A 23,190-nucleotide genomic window follows, 5' to 3' on the forward strand; every position below is an offset into this window, starting at 1 on the left:
AGCAGGCCGTAAAGAGCGTAATCAGGTGAGTTGCGAGCGAGACAGGCATCTGTCGAAGGGCCTCGTTCGGGATGTTGTCCTCTCCTGGTGCTTTCTTGCAGCGTAGTCGTCCAAGGGCTGCTCTCAGGTCGTTTTCGGTAACCTTCGTTACCGTCATGGTGCCCTCCTCCGTTGTTTCATCCTCTTCAGGAAAGTCGCTAGGATCATCCGGTACCAGTGGATCCGGAGTCGACGTGAAAGTGGCCTCCAGCGTAGTTGCTGCAAATTCAGCCTTTTCGTCTTCCGTGATAAGAGGGCCACCAGGTGAGTCGATCGGTGGGTCGATCCGAATGCTGTGGCGAAGAGAATCTGCCATTCTCCAGATGCTCCCATCTTCGGTTCGGAGGGAAGCAACCTTCCTTTCCCACGTCGTCTGCCTGTGGTCCTGGATGAGCTGCCTCACTTCGGCTCGTTTTCTTCTAAACCGTGCCCCATCCGCGGGACATTTGGTTCTTTGAAATCGTCGTCGAAGCCGATTTCTTTCGCGGATGCGGCGAAGGATGGAATGAGGCAGCGTCAGATGTCCAGAAGGGCGGATCAGTTTTATTGGCACGGTGTTCTGTAATGCTTGGTCCACGCCAGCTGTTATGACAGAAGCATATTCGTCCAGCATAGCTTGTGACGTCAGTGATGGCGGCTGTTCCGGTAAAATGTCGGACAGGATCTGCCTGTACCCTGTCCAGTCTGTTTTGTCCAGGCATCGCACCGGCCGTGGGGGAAGTAACGTTGGGCAGCATCCCAGATAGGCGCAGACTGGGTAGTGGTCGCTGTCCAACGTCGGTGTCGCCACGAGAGAGAGCGAACTCGTGAGCCTACGGTGCAGCGCAATATCTAAGACGTCTTCGCTCCTGCCGTGATGCTGATGCGTTGGCCCATGTGGACCCGCGACGCGTACTCCGTTGTTCTGAGCCCATGTGAGCAGCGCTTCACCCCGAGGGTTCGGTGTAATTGAATGCCATGCAGCATTCTTTGCATTTAGATCCCCGAGAAAAAGCGACGGCCGTGACCCGGAGAAGATGACTTCGAAATCCTGTGTGGCTAGAGGTCGTTTTGGGGGGAGATAGAGTGACCCCACTGTGAGAGAGCCGATCGAAGTATCTACTTCAATGGCTGTCGCCTCTAGATGCAGTCGAGCTGGTAGGTCAATTTTTCTAGCAGCCAGGTCAAGCGAAACGAGGACCGCCGTGCCCCCTCCTCTTGTTTGCCGGTCATCCCGGTAAACTGCATAGCCTGGAACGCCGTATGAAGTTCCAGGACGGAGATGAGTCTCTTGCAGACAGACGATTGAGATTCTTGCCTTCCGTAGAAAGGCAAGCAATTCAGGGGTCTTTCGCTTCAATGCGCCGCCGACATTCCATGTGGCTAGGATGATAGATTTATTTAATTCTCGCCTATGGTCCATTTTGGTTTGGGAAAATAGTGGTAAGGGCGACAGTTAAAGCTTGCAGCTGTTGTTGCAATAGCGCACCAGAGGACGTCAATGCTTCCAGGATGGAAGAGAGGGATGTAGCCAAAGTTGGAGTCGGCATCTGCGAGTCTGCAGCCCGCCTCTTCTGGAGAAGAGGAATTTTTATTTCTTCTGCTGTCTCCCTGGCGACCGGAGCCGGCGTCGAGAGTGGAGGAAAGTCAAGATGCTTGCACATGGTCAGACGTTGGGTTGCGTTGTTTGGGTCTCCCGGCTTCGACGCGTTGAAGGTACCAAGCGTCTTCTGTTGAGGAGAAGGCAGCTCTGTTTCAGCGGCGGTGTTCTTCGCCCCCTGGGTTGGTGCGCCTTTCCTCCGGAGGCTAGCCATCTTCATCTCCTTCTGTTTGGCGTAGACAGGGCAGGTCCTGAAAAATGCAGGATGGTTTCCTCCGCAGTTACAGCAACAAGTCTTCTTCCTTTCCGTATCCGGACATTGGATGCCTTCATGTGCACCAGCACACTTGTAGCATCGCGGGGCTGCCGTGCAGTTGGAAGATGCGTGTCCGAATCGGGTGCACCGGTAACACATTTGTGGCTCCCTGTGCTGATATTTTGCCACCCTGACACGGGAATTGCCGATGTATCTTATGGCAAGCATTTCTTTTGTTTGCCATTCAGGGTTTTCCTTGACAACGACAAGGAAGAAGGTTCCCTGCCGCACCAGATGCACTCGTTCCACCGGAATCCCCATGGCGTCCATATCTTCTTTCAGTAGCTCAACTGGGTAGGTGCACGGAAGTCCACGAACCGCGTATAAATTGGCTCGTAGGGATTTCGGGCCCCAGGTCGAGAATTGTGCATTTGACTGCACCAACAGCTGCTTTATGGCCGCATAATCAGCCGCAGTCTTTAGTTGAAGTCTCGTCGAGTCGGTTGTATGGATTGCAGTAAAGGACTTGTCCGTTGCCTTGGATCGGACAAGTTTCAGCAAGGCCGCGTGGTCTACTACATCGTATATGATGAGTGCCGGGGGGCGTGGTTCCTTTTTTCGGCTTGCCGGGGATCCAGATGGTGCAGATGAATTTTCAGCCTCCATCGCCACGGGAGCAGAAGAGTTGTCCGTGTCCGGATCCGTGACGAGCGGTGAGAATTTATTACTCGTACTTACCGGGCGCTTATTAGTTGCTTCTTCAATGGAAAGGAATGGTGCGCTACGCTTCCCGGCTCCTCTGGGATCCTTGACGTGTCGCCAGTCGTCGTTGAATTTCGCGGCAGGGGCAGACGGCCCGTTCTGATGCATGGAAACGTCCATATTTAGAGCGCCGGCAGTATGAACAGGGTTTGAAGAAGTATTTTCCAGCTGCTGGTCGAGAGGAGTCCTTATAGTGTCCGCTGGCAGCGGCACGATGTCCATATTGGGCGCCACCGGCGCCTTGCTTCGCTGTCCCTCGATTATTTAATGATGTCAGCAACCAGGGTTAGAAGTATCCAGTAGAATATTCCAAGGGAGGCGTACGTCGAAATTTCTGTAGGTATATCCAGGTCTGATGGTCTATCCTCCGTCTCCAACGTTCCGAATCCAGGTGATGTCAGGTCACACCAGGTCTCCAACCAGCCCAACCTCCAACTCCAACCTCCAGGTCCCGCCTTTTCTTAAGCCCCTCCAACGTCCGTGCGCCACTAAATCCGTTTTTTACGCAAAATTTAATACAAGTTCGTTGTTGCAAATTTAAATCCATTTCTGAAATTGTAAAAAATCGCCAACACACACAGAGATAGATGTACTCTTGGCTACGTAACTTTTGCAAATGTCAAGTTATGACACTAAGATTTAAAGGGAATATCAACAACAGATGTACCAATTTAACAAAAAAAACAGAACTCAAATCGGAACGATGGGAGCGCCACACGGTGGTTATTCCGGGAACTTTTTGATCAAGGTAGTATATCTGTCTGTTTTTGAGAATTACTACTGGTGTTATTTATTACCAATTTATTAACGTATCTTCAGCAAGATTGGCCATGAAGTGGCCAATTGCGGTGAGACCTGAGTAATGGGCGACGTTGGGTTGATCTTAGTCAACCCTGTAAATTACCATTAATGATATTGGAACACTGCTAGTTTTCCCTGCATGGTTTCAATGCTGACGAGATTTTGGTTTAAATGCTTGACATTTCAGAATTTTTATATTCAATATTCAGCAAATTCAATTGATTTCTGTGGGTTCTCTTGAGCGATCTATTCCTTGTGGTAAATATTTAGGCTCAAAATTCTCTCTCTTATCACCTGGTGCCGTCCTCGGGATCCCAAGTTGGTCTCTACGATTTCAAGAGAGAGATATATCAGGCTATAATTTATTCCAAAATGCCTCAAATGACAAAAGACAGGAAACCAGCGTAAGTACTCATCTATCCGCCGCTAAAACTCACCATCAACCCAACTCAATGTATTAGGTTCCCACTGAATCTGGGCGGGCCATAAGAATTAATTTTTTCCCGGTTGCTCTTCTTCATGATTCCGCCAGATTTCGTTGGCGGGGTCCCACGCTGACTGATCCGGTTCGCCCCCGAATAAAGACAGCACGACGCGTCGACGTTGGCAGAGCGAGTCGAAGTCGTGCGAGATTAATGCCGCCGGGCGAATAACACACACACACACACACACACACACACACACACACACACACACACACACACACACACACATATATATATATATATATATATATATATATATATATATATATAACCCCCCTTCCCCCGAAGTGCATGCTAAAGTAATCCCCTTGGCGGATCCATCCCAGCATGCATTGTGAATCCAGTAGCTAGCGGGTGGGAGAGACCCGCACAAGGGTCCCCAGCATAAGCCCCAAATAAGCACATCAAACCGGTATGCTGAGGGGAAACTCGATCGCGAGGTTGGTGAGGGGGAGAGTGGGAAAAGGTCGGGCGGAGAGGGAGGCTGTGGAAAGGTGGGGAAAAAGGAGGAGTGGGTCTAGCAGTACCCCAATTCTCACCTCGGCGAGGGTGGTGGATGAGTGAGGTGAGAAGGCCGCGGAAGGGAATCGTCGAGAGAGTTAGGGATGGAGGAAGGGGTGGATTTAAGGGGAAATCGGTGGAGGTTTCGTTGAAATCTCTAGCGTCTGGAAAGGGGTTCGAATGGATGGATTCGGGAGGGGAGTCGGGTGCGTAGTCGTCACCGCTACGGAGGCGGAGGGGCAGAGAGAGAGAGAGGGTGTATGGAGAGAGGGAGAGAGGATCGGCAGCTGCATGAGCTTGTTTACAGTCGCAACAACATTCCATTTCACATTGCCGCTCGCGCCACCCGGCCGCTGTCACTCGCCTTCGGATCTGGGTCACGCGAGGGTGGGAGGGACCCTGGCGGGAGGTGCGGGGTCGGGGGTTTGTCTGGGGGAGAGGAGGAGGAGGAGCACACGGCAGCGGAATGCACGTCCGATAAGGTATGTGCACCGGCACAATCCAAACACCGCGACGGATATTCGCATTTGCAGGGCGACGCGAGCGAGGGGAGATATAATGCAGTCCAGTTACCACACACACACACACGTACGCCTACACACAATTTAATTAAATTAAATGAGGGGTGTCTATTTCTGGCCTTTGCAGTTTATCAAGAGACAAGTAATTCATGTAAAGTAGACCGATATATCTGTTACGTATATCTGCGTTATTTTGGGGAAAGTCGGAACGCAAATCAATCCCCTGAAATAGAAATCCATTTACTTCCACTTTATTTCGTTCACGCTCTAATCATAGCTTGAAAGTGTATTTGTTTGCTGAATTACTTTTCTGATTTGTCAAACTTATTTCCCGGCACCTTTTTCGACGTCAAATATCCTTTTTTTAGATTGCATACAGAAAAAAGGCCATCGCATTTAAAAATAACCTTAACCGATCAATCCACAGTTCCAAATCTGAAGATGATATTAAAATAAAATTAATGTTATTAAACTTTAAAAGAAATGTCGTTTCCTTTAATGGTTACACAACTAATTAAATGATTTAAGGGTAGTATTCAATAGTAATTGATAGATAACACTCCAATTTTGAATTTTATATGGAAAGTACCAACACATTAAAATATAATCTGGCCATTCCCCTAGGGTATTAAAACAACAAAACGTAATTTTTATTTTTTTTCAGAAGAACTATGAAATTCTGATTGTTAATGTTTCCATGTTTGTATTACCAATATAAGAGTCATTAGAGTTTGAGATCTACCCAATTAACCATTATAAATTGCCTTATGGCGTCTAGAAACTCATGAATTCCAGCTTCTCCAAAAAAAAACACACATTTTGAAAATTGTATTTCTCTTCGCCACTGTATTTTGCATCTATTGAAAAGTCTTGATTTAGACATTTAAGAACCACAATTTTGAGACTTGGGGTTAAAAAGATATTGAAAAATAAAAAAAAATTTGGCATTGATCTCAAGCACCATTATTTAAAATCGCTTAGTCGGAAAGGAAATGTTTGAACGACGTAATATAATCATCCAACACTTTGCATTATATTAGCCACCTAAATCCACGAATGACGCTCATTTTCAACAAACCAGATACTTTTCAAGCCAGTAGGACCTCAGCGGCCGAATCAAGGCAGAGTTTTATGATCAAAGCTCCAACCACGGCATGAATTTTAAATGGGAGCGAACAAATGACAACGGCACAGCGTATGCCCACCGCGAATAAACCCGAGAGCACATTTCCGCGGCCATAAAACCCGATAAGGATAAAAGGGTAACACGTTATCTATAGAAAATTTGCTGTAACAAATGGACCCCTCACATGTAGCCTCCTAGATGTTCACACGCACCACGGCGCCCACTTTAAGCCTACTACATGGAAAGCTATCAGAGAGCCTCGCTTATCATTACGCACCGAGGCTGTTAAAATTCTGAAAGCATAGTAAACGAAGGTCACTTTGTAGTCCCTTCTTCACCCGTCACAAAGGAAGCATAAGCGAAGTGCGGTTCTGTAAGTGGGGGAGGGAAATAGGGAGGGGAGGATTGAGGCGAAGGATTTTGGATGCGACAGAAGAGAGACGGAGATAGGAGGACAGACATTTTGGACTGCGAATGAAGGTTTGTAATCCTTTTCCTCGCGGCAACCTATAAAACGTGATTTATTTGACAGATACACCGCTGCACCACAAAAGAAGCAGAGGGAATGGTGGTGTAGGAGGAGAGAGGGTGAAGAGGGAGTGGAGGATTGGATGAGTGTGCGTGGAGAAGTCATCGGTGTCACGGAAACGTTCTTGGAGGATTCTAAGAGAAGAGAATGAGTCGAGTTAAGAGGAAGAGAGAGAGATGTTTTTGCATGAGGAAGGAAGGGGGAGGAATGAACGGATTTTGGAGGGCAACGGGAGAAGAGGGTGAGCGACGGAAGCGAGCGGTAGGAGTGGCTTTCCCGCGCGAACCTTTGTGACCTTAAGCTAGATAGGCCTTAAAGAAAGAACTAATGTCTAGCCTGGCGCCAAATAATGAACTGAAAGCAAACATTTTTCCGTCGCTATTCCAAAAGATGATTGTACGCGTTAATTAATATGATTTACCATATCTGTGTTAGAAATTTCAGGTGACAGTTACACCGGTAGTTGATACCGATTTAAATAGGTATACTCAATCATCTTGAATTGAACACTTTTTATTTTGAATTGGCATAGAACTATGCGATCTAGAGCATGCAGAAGCGTATTTACATTTGAGTTAGCTTTTATTGGTGAATTCCTATTAATTGGCCATTGAGATGCTGTATTTTCTATGAATAAAAATTACATAAATGTAGATTTCTGACATTAATAGGATTCGGGGATGTTTTTCAACTTTTTTCTTGATTGGTGTGACTAGAAGATGTTGGTGTGTTCATAATTTGTCCATCCAAAACCCACCTTAGAGAGTAGACTACCATTTAGATATAGAAACCAAAGGAATAAGTTTTTGACACTCCATACGATCAAATGAATGTGCTCAGAAGCTCAATTAAGTTTCGATTATTTTAGGAACCAAAAGATTTTCAAGAAAACTATATTTTCTTGATAATCTCTTAATAGGTAATTAGGTAAATACAAAAACTAACGCAAACTCCAGTATATTTTATTTGTTTGAGGTTTTCATTAAAAATATTTCAATATTTTATTGAATCGTTTCTTTTATTATTGATTTTGTTGTAATAAATTTAATGACTAGTTATATTTGTGGAATATTATGCAGATTAACGAGACTATCCGACGTTAAAGTAATCAGACCTTGCTTTCGGATTTTTGAAAAACGCAAGAATACGTATGCATATATACAATTCTTCTATACAGAGCCAAAGTTGAGACGGAGAGCTCTTGGAACACTGAACAGCGCTAAATCTATCGCCATAAAGTGCTTAAACGGCAACACGGGTCGGAGGTTCATTCCATGGAAGAGATGTGACGCATGAAAGGGGGAAAGGTGACGCAAGTTGGAGGAAGGTGGAGAAATTGCTAGGTCGGGTGAGAGTTAAGGAGGAGAAAAGGAAGAGATTGGTGGGAGGAGCTGAGTACGTTGACGTTACAAGGGTGCCGAGTTAGAGGAAGGAAGGAAAAGCGTGGAGGAGATTAAGCCGTGAGGGAGGGAGAGGACGTGAGGGAAGGGGTTGGGAATACGGAGACAAAAGGATTGCTTCCTCGGGGGTTGGGAGGAAGGAGTGGGTGGGGCTGTTGGTTGGCAGTGTCGTAGGTAGGTCTCGCGGAAAGGTATAGAGCATGATGATGAGGAGAAAGTGACAATGAATGAAATTAATGAACGAGGTGGAGAAAATATAACGGAATTTCTCTTCACTTATATTCCTAGACTCGGTATTTCTTTTAAATTATCTTTCGCTCTTATATTTCATTTGTTCTGAGTGTGCCCACCAATCAGCGCCGTACTCGTTCTTTGAATGTGTTTCGTTTTTGTGTTTCAAACCTCTAGGACAAGCCCACGGACGGTTCCTCTACTAATGATTACTTTCCAATTTTCATCTATTAACCGAAATTTCACTATTCATGGCTTTGTCAGTGCCAGCTGTAAGGAGCGCACGTTAAGCTCTGTAGAAAGCAATGAATTGCACCGAAACACTATGTTATTTGAAATTCAATTTACTTCCTTAAATACTTTGAGAAAAATATTTCTATTTATTTTATTGAATGCCCACGCAAACTTCGAATTACGAAGGATCAATGATATAACGTGACTGCATGGGAGATAATGACTTCCTCATGCATATATTTTCCATTCTTAAAGTTCGTAGAAATGATAATTGATGAAATATTTTATTTTGTTATCACGAATTTTAGCCTACCTGCTTTTGGTATGTATGTATTATTTTCTTCACAATGCATTCGATTGGTATTACAAGTTCAGGTGAAAGAAAATGTACATGAGCGGACTACTATAAAAGTTGAAAATAAGGAGTGATGTCTAAATTTGGCTCGCATCTATTACTTCTGTGAGGTTTAGATGATTCAATAACAAAAAAGACTCATTTTTCTTCTATATGTCATATTTTATATCGTTATCTCCAAATAAAGTCTTTGCAAATTGTGGATAGTTATCGGTGAATCTGGTAAGGCGGTGTGAACAGGCCGAGCACAAGCAAAGAGAGTCACATTGTGCAATTCCCTAGGTACGAACCTTAGATGATAGTAATATACGTCATGTACGGCAGGTATAGGACATAAATGCAAATTTATTGGTAAAAAGTACTTGAATAAAATACCGAAAAATCCAAAACATTTATGCAAATTATAAAGGACCACAGGCTAAATTTGATACAAAATTACATGGTTGGCACCCAGAGAGGTAGAGAGCATTATAATGAGGAGAAATTGACAATTACAGAGTTAACAGTTTAAAATATGCGATAAAATCTTTCCTAATTTTGCTACCTTTTCAAAGCTTATTTTTTAAGTTTAAATTTTCAATTATTTCAAATTTAATATTTAGTTTGAAATGTAAAAGTAAACCTTAGATCATTTAGCGAACTGTATTTACTTTTCCTTATGGGACATTTTTTAATATTGATATAGATAGATATATCCAATAAAAACAATGTTATCACACTTTTTATTTCTCATAGCATAATAAGTTCAACTAGCATTATCTATTGAGTAATTTAACTTAAATAATTACTCAATCAAGCTTACTTAACCCGTTGATAGTATTTATTATTGCCTTTTCTACAAATTTTGATACAAAATTAAGATACGGAAGTAATGAGTTAAGGATTTTTTCCATTGCTGATGTATATTGTGAGAATCAGTTATTAAATACTTCAGTACGTAAAAATAACAGTTTACCTTCTCATAGATCTTATAATAACAATATGCATTTTTTCAATATATTAAATGGGAAACTTGGCATCATCAATTAAATATATTAATAAAATTACTATCATGAATTGGTACGTTCAAGATTTATTGCAGTGATAACAGGGATTGAGGCATTTTGAATCAAAAGTTATACCTTCCACTTTGCAACTACTGACTCTTACATTCTGCGAACTGAAACACAATGGGAATAGTGTATCCTAAGGCTGGATATTCCATCACGTTAGCATGTTAGCGCTATTACTTCTCTGTGTAACTTTCGTGGCCACATTCGTTCTCCTGACGATTCTTCAATCTCCCATACAGAGTTTCATCCGGCCGATGCTGTTTCCAAGGTGTTGGGTCAAAAGTGAATCTGATCGGATGCGAAAAACCGCTTTTACCGGATGAGCGTCAATGGTGATTGACGGGAGGCCGAATAACGACTTCGCCCGATGGGTTTTTTTCCGATGTTCTTCGGATGCCAATTTGAATTTTTTTAAAAAACGATCGAGAGCGTTGAAGGGCCGAGATACGAATGAACGGGAGAGGTCAGCGGTACAATAAATGGTCGTGGGAAGGGACAAAGCCCTCAATGGTTAAATGAGATCACACATGCAGTGGCGGCACTTGACTTTACCCTCAACGAGTGCGCGGACGAGAAATGAAAGCGACGGACCACCACAATACTTAAATAATCTTTCGACTTTCAAGAATATTTTTGTCTCAATTGACTCGATATCTTGAGTTTTTAAGTTTTCGGTTGTAAAAAAAATATGCAATAAGATAGAGACGTCACACTCTATGGTGCCCATCACTTCCCCGTATGACTAAATACTTAATTACAAGTATCAAACACGAGGTCAACGGAACGTGCCCCACATTGGTTGAGGAGTTAAATAACTGGGACATTTTATCTTTGCTAAAAATTGCACATGAACGTCTTTCTATTCCTCTATATTCTTGATAAAAACTGGAGAACCCGCAAGTATCAATGCCCGCGCCTGTTGATTGGGATAATATGATAAATAAATTCATGTATGCTCCTTTATGAAATAATGTACATGATATTATTTTGACGTGACTATTCATGGCAGCGCGGTAAAACCGATCAGGGAATGTGGTGGGGTGTCCACCCTTCCAACGCAGCCGATCGTCAGTTTCCTTAGAGCATATATAAAAGATGCGTTTCCAAAGTAATGCATTTCTTTTTTTAAAATTAGTTCATTTTGCGCAAACAATTTACATTCTTCAAAGCACTGTCTTTGGGCCTCTACAGATTTTTTCCAGTGACTTTGCCATGACCGGCACGCTCCCCGGAAAGTGGCTTCGAGGACCTCTCACACGGCTGATTGCATTTCTTCAATGGACGAAAAATTAGTTCCTTTCAAGGCTGCCTAAATCCAAGGGAACAAGGAGAAGCCTGCGACGTCAAGTCAAGGAGAAGGAGGTGACGTCAAGACTATAGAGGGGGTGGGGCGACGTTGGCACCTGGTGTTTGGTCAGGAACTCGCGGACTCGTAGCGCGTTGTGGCAAGGCACGTTGTCGTGATGGAGTTGCCAGGTAGCGGAGTAGCCTTTTCTTGGCCTTAAGATTCATCTTTGGAGTCTTTCCAGTAGATCCTTGAGTAGGCAACGTTAACTATCTATTTTTAGGAATAATCTCCTTGAAGATCACTCCGTTACTGTTGAAATAGACAATGAGCAATGTTTTCACTCTTGATTCGTTCATTTTTGCTTTTTTGGGCTTGGGGGACTGGTCAGTATGCCACTCAAAGCTTGGCATTTTGTTACTGTTACTTTGTTTGCTATTGAAAAATCTAGGTTTCATCACCAGTGATGGCGTTGTCCGAATAATCAAGTTTATTTTGAGTAAGTTTTAAAAGGTCACTTGGATTTCCCGCTCGGTTAGTCTTTCGTGACACAGTCGGAGCGCAGAGGTTTACAATAATTGACGTCCTGCCACTTCCACAGCTTAGATGGCACTGATATTGGTCTTTCGGCCATCCTGAACGTCCTTCCCCATCCACTTCAATTAGTTTGATCCCATTCCGACTATTAGGAGCGGCGTGGGAAACTCAATTGCATTACTTTTAGAACGCACCCTGAAGTGCCGCTGCGTGAAGTGCGATTGTCGACTTTTTAACGCGGCGCGATGGAGCGTTGGCTCGAATAGCCATACGCCATCAAGTTTCGCGTGCAGCTTGGAAATAATGCAACCGAAACATTCCAGATGCTTCAAGAGTACTTCAAGGATGACTGCATTTCAAGGTCACAATCCGTTAGGTGGCACAAGGAGTGCCGGGAGGGAGTTGCCGACGAACCCCGCACTGGACTCCCATAAACGGCCAGAACCGACGAAAAGTGAATCTTGAGCGCAATTCTTGACATTGCGACCATCGATTGAACATCAGGTTAATTGGTGACACCCTACACATGTTTAAATTTGCAGTTCATGGGATTGTGGCCGGGGATCTGGAAATACGCAAGGTCAGCGTGAAGCTTATGCCAAAAGTGTTGATTGAAGATCAGAAAGAACTTCGAGTTTCGTGCTGTCAAGAATTGTTGCATTTGATTCAAAATAAGCCGGATTTTCTGCCGTAGCCGAAGACAAATCCTGGATGTTCGAATACGACCCAGAATCGAAAAGGCAGAGAAGCAAGTGGCACATAAAATCCTCCCCCGCCCCAAGAAAGCGCGAATGTGGGAGTCTCACATTATAACGATGCTCATTGTCTACTTTGACGTCCGAGGAATCGTCCATTTTGGGTGTGTACTGCAGAGAGAAACTGTGAACGTGGAGGTGCTCAAGAGATTGAAACGCCGGGTCGCGCGCGTGTGGACTGACATCAAAGACATGGTCAAGATCCACCATGATATTGCCCCCAGCCAAACTTCCTTCATCGTTACCAAATGCCTATCCCGGAGCACCATCCTGGCTGGGAAGTAGTTCCCCAGCCCCCTTATAGTCACGACCTGGCTCCGTGAGACTTTGTTATGTTTCCCCGACAGAAGAAAGAGCTGAAAGGAAAGACAGCAGACCGTGGAAAACATCCATAGGCATGTTATAAGAGTTTCAGGAAGACTTTCAGACGTGGCAGAAACGTCTCCGCAAGTATGTTGATGTAAGAAGAGAGTATTTGGAAGAATTTTAAGCACTTGTGCAAGTACGATTAATAAATATATTTTTCTCAGAGAATGCGCATTAATTTTATAGTGGACATTGCAAAGAAACTGCGGGAGATGCCGCAACAGTAACTTTTAACGGAGTCATCCGCTAATGTGCATTTCAATGCAACAATTTCAGAGCGTAAAAGTCATTCGCCTTGACTGGGACTCGAACCCAGATCCCTCAATATCCGGTCGAGTGCTTTGGCCACTTAAGCTACGGAGGCGTCCTCTTAAACTCTGAAACTCCCATACTTCCTCATGTCAGACCTCGCCCGCAGACAAGTAAAATGGGCCAACGAATTATGGGAGGCGGGAGTGTGGGCAAAGAAGCGTTACTTTAACAACTTTAGCATACAAGTAGATGTGTATACCGACGCTACGCCCTTCCAGGCAGCCTGGACAATACCAGAACTCCAGGTGACGGAAATATGGGCCTTCGACAACGAGATGAACATTCTAGAAGCAGAGGGATATGCTGCCTTGATGGGACTCACTCATGCTCTTCAAATTTGTCCCAAATTTTGTAATATTAACATGTACACTGACAATGCCAATGTATTATTCTCAATGTTAAAAGGTAAAGGTGTATTATTTAATAATGTTGAACTGAAGCATTTGTATGTACAGACAATAAAAGAACAGTCACAAGTTGTGACCTGGCAGTACATCTCCACCGCCGAGAATCCGGCCGACCGTCCATCTCGGACCGTCCTTCCTCCCTATGCCAGATCGGCCGCCGATTCGGCGGTCGGATGGATATATAGGAGGGACGAGGCCTGAGACGACAGTCGATCGAGAAAATCTTGGTGTGGAGGTGCGCTGCCAGATCTCTCACATGTGACATTGTATGTACGGTATTTCGTCATAACATCTAGTTCCTTTAAAAAAGCCCCAAAATTTCAGAGTTTAAGAGGACGCCTCGGTAGCTTAAGTGGCCAAAGCACTCGACCGGATATTGAGGGATCTGGGTTCGAGTCCCAGTCAAGGCGAATGACTTTTACGCTCCGAAATTGTTGCATTGAAATGGACATTGTGCAGTTTGCCGTATCATAGCATTGGTGCAACGAAGTAACTGAAAGAAATACATCTTGTTTAATGAAATTATCGTTTTTTTCTATCAACGGTAATTTGTAATGCTCAACATAGATTCTAAATTGTTCATCTAGAATACGAAACTAAAATTACACGTATTTTTTGCCGTTTAATAGCAATTTTTGGCGGCTAGTTCGCGTACGATTCGAAATTTTTGACCTCTTCTTGTTTCTTATACTCTCTAGTTTTCATTTAAAATTCTTATAGAGCCCTTATTGTAAGGAATTACGTAAATCTGTCGTCTCACAGGCAAATAAAATTAGTCAACGTTTTTATTGCTCACAAAAAGGATTCATTTTTCCTTAGAAATAACCGTGTGTAAATAGAAAAAGACTGCCATTTTGAGCAGACAATATTTCTCACGTTTGCTTTTACTTGATTATATCTTTCAATTCAGTTTATTATGGAAATATTTTAGATAGTTTTTAGCTTTAAATAATCCAATGAGACCAAAATGGATTTTTTTCTCTTTACCAAATACCTGGCACACGCGACTTGAAACACCAATCTGAAATGCGCATCAAGGACTTAACTTATCATGGAGACGTTGTTACTGGTGCAAATTCATCATAGCAAGAGTACGTATTAGATCCCTGGACAGAAATCCATAGTTTTATGTAACCACTATACAATCGCCTCTATTGAAAGTAATAATGACCTCATTTTTAAATGTTATTATAGTAAGCTATTATTTTATTTACCCTTGATAATTAGGCATAAGTTTTTATGCCAAGCAAATCATAAATGACAATCTGTTCAGAGATAGAAAACAGCGAGGAAATGCTTCAAAATAGCAAGAAAAGTCTGTGAGAATTGGCTGAAGCAGAATGGTTAAGCTACACGGGGGAGGGAAAGGAAAATAAAGATAGAGTAGCAGGAAACGAATAAATTCAGCAAAGTTCAAGCGACGAGGGTATCTTTTCTGCTTAATTTCCTCCATTGTTCCCCTTTTTCATTCTTTATTCTCCCTTATGTATTCACCTTTGCTACTCGTATCAGGAATCACTGCTTAGCATATTATATTCTGTCGTGCCCTTAAAATATTATGATAAAGCCTTTTAAGTCCTTGATACCTATATTTCTGGACTTCGGAACCTTGTAAATAACTATCTATTCGTCGGAAAGGGTCATACGATTCTTAAACACTCGGAAGCCCGTTGGAAAAACGAAAGAAACATAAGGGCTAAATAATTTGCTTGGATTTACTTCATTCAAGAAAATATTACAATAATATTATGAACAAGTTGATTGAAAGAGCAAATGTATAAAAAATAAAATTGTAAAAAACAATCATGAAGCTTCGAGCTATGCTCGACGAGAGTTCAGATTTCTCTGGAAAAATAATGGAAAATAGTTTGTAGTGGTAATATGGATATAAATATTTGAATAAGCACAGTTTTCACCAGTTCTCCTCTGCATTTAAACATTTTCAAATGCAAAATGTAACCCGTTTAACTAAACCTAGTTCCCTATTGTTCGCGATACTGCTTAATTAATGAAATTCACTTCCATGTGAGCTTTAACTGAGCTTATGCAAAGAAAAATGTTTCTGCATCGATTTCATCTCATCCTCGTTGTTCGCTTTGCACCTTTTCTTGCTGATAAGACGTAGGAAGAGCGCTCTCTAGATATAATGGCTAATTTAGAGTTTCTAGAGAGCGATTAAAATCCCATTAATTTCCCTCGCTATCTCTAATTTGTATCTCTACTGACGAAGACTCCCCCCTTTGCCGGCATTGCCTCCGAAAAATATCAGATGGAAAGCCAACATTGTTTGCCGCTCTATCCATTACAATAATACTAACTTGAAATAACTAGGACAAGTGTCGTTCTCTCAGAATATTTAGGCTCTCAAGTTTGCTAAAATGCCGAAGGTATTCATGTCGGTTGGGTCATGGGTAAATTTAAAAGTGGTTTGAATTTAAGTGTTTTGCCACCAGAATAAATATCATGTACTCGCTGTTAATAGTTTTTTATTATTCGTATCAAATAAGCTGTTTATATCTACACACTACGGCTCGGTACTTTGCCATGGTTAGAATACAATTGGTACTTATTGTACCTCTGATTGAGAAAAGTGTCTTCTGGCATGGTCAGCGAAATATCTAATGCTTAATATCTTGTTTTATGATCGTTTGAAGCTAAACACTCACTATACGTATTTTCGAAAAATTAGGATGGACCCTTAGAACTGGATGGATGGATAGACGGATGGACCCATCCTTCCCAAATGTGTAAATTCGTAATTTTCAAGCTAATTTCTTTTCAAAAGAATTTCCATTACTTATTTTTGAGTACCTAATCAAAATTATAGTTTAAAAACCATTGGCTCAGTTTGATGTAGCAATTCAATCCCTTGCTTACCAATGATCTCCACGTCTTTACACAGCTTTTGTTCTATTTATCTATTTCTTTTTGACATGATTGTTTTAGGTACCTCTCTTTGAATTTTTTCCTGCCTACGGCTTCAACAGACGCTCCTACTCGAGGATTTAACCAATTTGTTTAACTCCTCCCGTATTGAAATCTTTCATTGATCTCTTTATGAACACTAGCTTGCAAGGGCCTCTTCATTAGTCCCTCGGTAAGGTACCTCTTGTATACATACATACTGCTATTGTAGCCGTAGCACCAGAAGTTGTAGTTTACCAACAAGGCGGCATACGCACCGGAGTACATTTGCTCAACCCGAAAGGTATATCCGGCGCAACTCCCGAAATTGACCTCCATCGTCATTTCCCCCTATTTAACCCCCACTCCCCCCTTAACGCTCTCTCGGATCCGTACCTTTGTCCGACTTTTCGTTTCGTCGTCTCTAGGAATGGGCGGGGGGGGGGGAAATAGTGAGGGAGTGAAATTAGAGACGAGAGAGAGAGAAGATCGGAGAGAATGGGATGGGGGTTGCGTGTGAATTGATAGTAGACGAAGGCCGAGCAGTGCGCGGCGGGGAGAGGGGATGTGAGGGAGGAGTGGTTGTTAATGTGGAGGGAGGGAACCCATTGCCTCCGAAAGCCTGCGATTGAAGTTTGCCCGTGGAATGTCTGTGAGGGGGCGTGCGACCCGGCGCTGGAGACGCAAAAGACAAACAGTGGCTTGGCCGGGGGCGGTGGCGGCGGCGGTGGCTGCGCCCGCGCTGCGCCAGTGAGTGGATTCTGGGGCAATTTGGGCAGCGGTATCGGCATTCTCAATAACTGCCCACCCCTGACCGTCATCGACCCTTTAAGCATTGGTCGCCACAGGGGATTGGATCGGTTGCGCAGGGAAATTCCTCTTCCCCATCATCGAACCCTCTCGTCCGCACTCTGTACCCTTCCCGAGTTCCCTCCCCCATATCCTTACCCCCATTGCCCCAATACCAACATGCCTTCATCTCCTCTCTTATTGAGTTTCTCCTAGCGAGGTCAAGTTTACTTCCCCGTAGCTTTTCCTCCGCATCCCATTACACCGGAAACTTTGGTCTTTGTTTCATTTTCTTTGGCTTTCATACACTTTCGGTCTTATATCTTGATAGGTTAAAGTTTAACCAGTTGGAGCGTAGCAATAAAAACCAGGACTCAGGACGTTGAACTTCAGTTAACAAACCCATTAATTTGAATGGTAGAATGAATAGCGTTTCAAGTTTTTCCAAATAAATGAAAATAAATTAAAACCGCTTCAAATTAATTTAATTGAAGAGGTCTTGTACTAAAATTTGAAGATAACGGGGAAGGAAATTAGGGTATTTTGACTAAAATTTAACTTTGGTGCATTGAATGTAAGATTGCTGATATTCTTGGCTGACTTCTCTGTTAGACCAAAATTTTGGATTTTCCTTTGAGAAGTATTTTACGTATCATGTGCTTAAAAGTTCTCATTTCTGGTAGTTTAGGCACCCATGTATGAAATGTAATCTAAATTATGGTTTTTAAAAATAATTTTTCATTATTTTAAATATCAAGTTATTTAATCCGAGGAATGGTTGACTGCACTCCTTGGTTCATATTTCTACCTAAGTCTACATAAGTCTACCTTACCTGTACGTCACGTGTACGTCACGCCATCTATGCCACGTAATATAAAAACGTTTAAAGTACAATAAACATTTACGGTCATTTCAATAGTTTGGCATCAATTTTGATTTGTTCTAATGATCTAGATTCGTAAAACGTTGTTATGATAAACTTAGTAGTGTATCCAAAATGTTAGACCAGCTAGGCTGGGAATCACTCATGGCGCGAAGGTTAAATTACAGATTGCAGCTCTTGCATAAATTGGAAGGAGGTCCCTTTAGCAGTGATGTTGAAAATGTATTATTACCCCCAATGTACTATGGTAGGAGAGATTCTGTTGGTAAAATTTGAGAGATTAAGTGTAGAACAGATAGATTTAAGAAGTCATATTTTCCAAGAACGATAAGAGAGCATAATAATATTGTTCGACCGCGGTATGGTCATGTTCGGGTAAAATTATGGTGTGTAGCCACTCCCTGCCACACACCCTGACGGTTGGTTGCAGGGCATAAATAAATAAAAAATAATTAATAACAAATTAATGGACCGAAAAAACTTTCCTTTAATGCTGGGGTTATCAGAACTTAATGTGACACCCTTCTGCGGTATGTAATGTAGCCCAACACAAACATTGTTGCATCATCAATGTACGGGTGCTAGAGCCTCGTTACTCAGCTAACCGTAAGATCTGAAGTAAACAGTCGTCGGAGGCGTATCTGCAAGGAGGCAGCAAATGAGACGGGGCTCGCAGCGATGGTATGGTTCGCTAGACAGACGTCTCCTTTGACTCGCACCACGTCGGCAGACAAAAGCTAGAGCCGAGCGTTCGAGAACCACGTCATCCTCACGACGGCAATCTGCTCTGGGAAACACCCGAGATACTTTTCACCCCCGCCCGCCACGTGGAAAAGGGGACAAGATTCTACAGAAGATAGAAGATTGAATAACTTCTCAGCGTGAACAATGAAAGATTCTGCTTCATGCACGTTGCATTTTATGTTCTTGGCATCGATGAAGAGCAGTGAAGTGCATCATACCACTTACTCCTTAATTTCGTAATAAAATTAATGAGGGGGAAAATACTCGTCTTAAGATCGTTTGACCAATCAATGTTGACTTAATTTTTAATTGTATATCTATTCTGAAATTTTACGAATTTATTTTCAAATTGCATGTGCAGCGAAATTTTTGGATTCAGGCTTCACTTCGTGGTGGTAATATACGTAAATTAACAACAAAATAAGGATGTTGGAGTGGCTAGCGTACTGGATTCCCACCCAGAGGGCCCGGCATCGACTCCAGGAGACGGTTAATTTTTTTTCAGTGAGGTACTTTGTGGAGAATATTTTAAGTGAGCGCGCCGTTCGACCAATGGGACCTTGAACCCCTTGGCGCCTTTTGTTAAGAGTAGGCTAATACCAACACCGAATGTTTCTCTACCCATCCTTGTTCCTCATTCATTCCGAATGCCGTAAATGACCTCAACTGTCGGTCTCCTCCCTTAAAGCTACTACTGCTACTACAATAACTTTAAGAAATAAGTATTTCCGACATCATATTTTGTTTTGATATTCTCCTTTAAAATCTTCGCTTTTGGTATTAGAGACATGAGAGGAGTTTTTGTCAAATATCTTTTCTACGGACTTCTTCCAAATGCTACTAAGACCCCTTTAGATTAGGGAGTACGTTCAGCGACAGCCTAAAACATGTTACTTGCTTGACATTCCATGGTCAGCGTATTGCCAATTATCTTTTGAAATGGCTGTGTTCAGAATGCTACCTTAATTTGAATCTGTTACTTATGTTTCACGGTATTTTATATCCGACGTGGAATAAAATGTTGCCTCTGCGGAATCAGGGCATAGTAATATTCGAGAAAAAACTTTTAGAAAAACTGCCAGCGAGTCATAGCTCTTGGATGTCGCGTAAGCGGGTATAAATTCAGGCCAGCATATCTAGGCCAGGTAAGAACTTCCATTGGTTATGAAATTTTCATGTGATGACGCTCTACAGGCACTCACTTATCATTCAGGATCTATTTCTAGGTCCAAGTTTTTCTCTAGCTGTCGTTAGTTTCATGACAAAGTGCAAATTTTCTCGTCTCTAAAAAAATCGCGCCTGTTGCTAGTGGATTTTTGTTAAACCTTGGGTTGAAAATCACTCAAGCCAAGCTAATAATACATTAGTGAGAGTTTCATGAGAAATTTTCGGCTAGATCATGCTCCTCTTCTACAGCCCTGAGGTGAGCATGCACACAGTAGACATTTGGACAGCTATATATATATATATATATATATATATATATATATATATATACACACACACACACACGAGGGTCATCCGGAAAGTAGTACCCGTTCGTGCCGCATGAAGTGCTGACGACGCGAGTAGCCGCTGGACGAGGTCAGATAGCTTCAGTGGCTTGTCTGCCTTCTCTGAGCCAAGTTGCGTGACGCTAGCATTGCCTGTGTTGTTTCTGTGATTGTTTACAATGTTTAAAAAAATTGAGAACGCCGCCAGTTGTGAAGTGAGGGCAGTGATTAAATTCCTCAATGCAAGAAACGTTCGCCCATGTGATATTCATCGCCAATTAAAGGAGGTGTATGGAGACAATGTAATGGACGAGTCGTCTGTTCGGCGGTGGTGTCGCAACTTCAACATGGGGAGGGGGAACACACACGACGATGAGCGTTCGGAGAGACCGTCTGTCATTACAGACCAACTGGTGAGCTCAGTTGACGAATTCGTGAGGAACGATCGGCGCGTCACAATTGATGACATCTGTGAGCATTTTCCCAATGTTTCTCGAACAATTGTTCATGAAATTGTTAAACACCATCTGCATTATGCAAAAATTTGTGCAAGATGGGTCCCTCGCGTATCTCAATGAGCTGGCGGCGAAGGACTATGCAGCAGGAATACAGAAACTTGTCACACGTTATGACAAATGCCTTAATTTGCTTGGAGATTATGTTGAGAAGTAGTTTAAAGTATCCTCTTTCAAATAAAATTTTTTATGTTTGTTAATATTTACTTTTGTGTCTTTATTTCACGAACGGGTACTACTTTCCGGATGACCCTCGTATATATACATAAAAACACAGTAATCAACCCGAAGGTCGGTTTAGTAGGTGATGGTAGAGTTCACCCAGTACTAAGCCCTATACGGCGTGTGAAATTCACACATCAGGATAGGGGGGCCAGTTCCTTTCCCTGTGCTGGCTATGGCTTCCCAGGAAGATCTGGTACCCGAAAAATCACCCCCGGGAATCGAACCCGGGACCCTCCGGTCAGCAGTCCAACGCTCTACTGGACTACCGCGACCCACACACACACACACACACATATATATATATATATATATATATATATATATATATATATATATATATATATATATGTAATAAATTTGTGGCCTATTTTCTGTTGTTGAAAAATTCTTCTACAGAGCTAAGGCGAGCATGCACACAGTAGACATTTGTACAGTTATATATATATATATATATATATATATATATATATATATACACACACATATATATATATATACACACACATACATATATATATAATATATTTGCGGCCTATTTTCTGTTGTTGAAAAATTAAAATATTTCATTTTATGGGTGTAGGAATTTTTTCATTCAAATAGCATATCATTATAACCATGTATAATTTTACAAAAGATAAATAAATCTTTCCATACCATATTTATTCCATTTCCCATCGGTGTTATCACTGCATCGATCGATCGATCAATCAATGCATCAATCGATGTATCACTCCAGTTGATATTATTAATTTCTATAAATATTTTAAGACCAATATATTAATATATAATTCTCTTAACTCCCATACTCCTCTCACATATAAACGGCACGCTTCCTCCTTCCCTCCTGTCTTCGCCTACGCATCCGCCTTTCGGTCATCACCTCATGAGAGAGTGTGCGAAGTAGATAATCCCCCTTGTGCGCGTGGCTGGAATGTGACCGTTGAGTGGCTTAAAGGAGGGGAGGACTGTATGATAAGAGTCGGGTCACCAGTAACAGGGGGCTTAGACGCAAGTGAGTGGTGGAGGTGAGGGAAGAACCCGCAGAAATAAGGCGGGGATTACAAGCAGAGGGAAAGAAGGGTTCCGCGAGGGAGGGAAGGGACGGGAAGAAAAGGTTTGTTTCTCGGGAGTGGGCGATAGAGAGGCTCGGGATGTAAGGGTCGGTGGCTGAAATGATAAAAACGGAAGGGGGGGTTGCGAGTGTAAGGACCGTGGGAGGGAAGGGATGATATCACTTCGCGATGGCTACCCTCGAGGGTAAAACGATGACATACCAAAGGGATTCAAACCGTGGGCCTTGCCCATAAGACCGACATTTCCACCTCTAATTGCCGAGATAAGGGAGAAAGGGAAAGAAAATGGGATGCGATCGGGGAAAGAAAGTTTTCACCCGGGCAATTTAGTAAGATGGTAATGAAGTTGGTTATGCGGCATTACCATCCAAGATATATTCTTTCATTCCATAGACAAATCAATTTCCCCTGGAAGATAGGCCTGGTAATTTCATTGGTCGTTTGTGCCAGAAAATGTCTATGTTTACACGAATGGAATAGTTGTACCAACCATAGCGAACAAGTATGTACCTCAAAACGAATTCGAAATTATTAATCTAATCAATCAATGTCAGTTGGATAGCATTCATTTCATCATAGTTCCTCTTTCAGCGGACAATAACGTTTTATTGTAATATTACAATGAAAAGGCACTTAATCATAATATTCATCATTATTTAATCAAAAACTTTTTCATTTTTAAATAAAAATATACTAATAATTTTCATTGCCGGCCTCTATCCGTGTATTTCAGCGATTTTCTTAAAGAACTTTTGCCTTTTCATCAAATTTCTGAAAGGTCAAAGTGATACATTTCAATCTTTACCAATGATATGAGAGGTACTTGAGTTAATGCCCAATATCAGGTTTATCTGATACCCTCTTAACCGGCTTGACTATTATGTATGGCCTAAGTACACTCTTGAGGAGAATTACCGTGGGGATCGAGATGGTGCGGGGGCTAACGTACTGGCTACCCTGAGGGCGCGGGTTCAAATCCCGACGGTGTTGAATATTTTTCAGAGGTATCTCGATCCTCGATTATGGAGGG

Source organism: Hetaerina americana, unplaced genomic scaffold (assembly GCF_022747635.1).
Source record: "Hetaerina americana unplaced genomic scaffold, ioHetAmer1.1.p SCAF_10, whole genome shotgun sequence".
In the NCBI taxonomy this organism is placed as follows: Eukaryota; Metazoa; Arthropoda; class Insecta; order Odonata; family Calopterygidae; genus Hetaerina; species Hetaerina americana.